Here is a 1,501-nt window from a genome sequence, read left to right as displayed (position 1 = left end):
CCAGGGTGTTGTTATCCATGAATTTTATACATACGCTCTTTACTCTTTCAGCCAAGCTCTTACTACTCAACTGGAATAGAGTACTGAGACACGTTCCCTCCAAAAATGTGTTTGAGAATGAGCCATTGAAAACTTCTCTTTGACTGCATTTTCATAAAGACCTGTAAGTCATGGCCACTTGTTCCTATTTATCTGACAGGCAAAATTACCTTGACAAAGAGAGAAATTATACTGGTTTGTCATGATTTGTCTTCATGAAATCTGTGTCAGACTTTTCTTGTGCATAACGCGATTGTTTAATAATTTGATATATTACCACTCCAAGTTAGAAACGATTCCTCCAGCTGCCTAGTTCCTCTCCTTTCCCTTTTCAAAGCTAAGAGCTGTGTTTGTCCCTTTGCTGGAAAAGAGCATGCAAACAAGCTTGAATTGTATGCTGAACTACATCAGTTGAAAGGGTGTAGGGAGTCCTGTTCCTAATTAAAACCCAGTGAATTTGGCAGAGGAAGTATGCATGCTAAATCAAATCTAATTGCTACATGTAGCTTCCTCAGAGCAGTGGAAGGTTTGCAGCCACTGATGGACTCTCTGGCTTATCACTACACTGTGAAGTGGCTCCCCACAACAGGTGAGGGCATGAAATCTGCAACAAGCACCCAACATGAAAAGTAGAGGACAAAAAACAATTTCTACCAACACTTAACGGGATTATCTGTTGAAGTTCAGAAAAGATCCTTGCCTCCCTTTTCCTTTTCACAGAAAGTCCCCAGCTGCACCATTCTGGATCTGGAAGCAAAAAGGCTCACAGGCTAAGGGCATAGTTTTCCTGGTTTTAGCCCAAAAAGAGGTCTCAAGTATTTTAAGTCTTCATGATAATGCCAGCCTCATTTTGCCAACAAAAAAGAATTGGATAATTAATCCACAAAAAAAAGCTTCTAAATTTTTTGGTCGTTCTATAATGCATGCATTCAAATCCTACAAAAAAGTCCTTTGCAGCTGGCCTTTCAATTCTCTCCCTCTGTTTCTCTCTTCCTGTAAGCAATAGCGGTTAGCAGGCTACACTTCAGGGCACTCCATAAACATTAGTCTCTATAACATGGTGGAAGGCAGGGAAACTGAAGCCTGAGGAAATGAGAGGCTCATGGCCTTCAGAAAGCAATGCCACCTTCACAGACCTGAACTGAGGTCTCATCTCAGTACTTAGCGCCTGCCTCAGATATTTTTGGATTTTCTCACTACAGACGGCTTTCTGACTGAAGGATCCTTTTTAGTCTTCCCATGGCATTTTTCTCTCACAAGCCACTTCATTTGCAACAGCAGAAAAAAAGTGTGTGGAGGTGGTTAGGAGTTTCGAAATTAGTTTTGTTACACTTAAGTATTTTCATGAGGACAGGCATCCCAAATCAACCTGTAATGCTGATAAAGAACACTGAGAAAGATGCATTTGCACTTTTGATGCACCAGATGGCTTTTTTTTAAGGATACAAGAGAAAATACACGA

Source organism: Fulmarus glacialis, unplaced genomic scaffold (genome assembly GCF_000690835.1).
Source record: "Fulmarus glacialis isolate BGI_N327 unplaced genomic scaffold, ASM69083v1 scaffold22539, whole genome shotgun sequence".
Classification (NCBI taxonomy): Eukaryota; Metazoa; Chordata; class Aves; order Procellariiformes; family Procellariidae; genus Fulmarus; species Fulmarus glacialis.
This window is presented reverse-complemented; position numbering follows the sequence as displayed.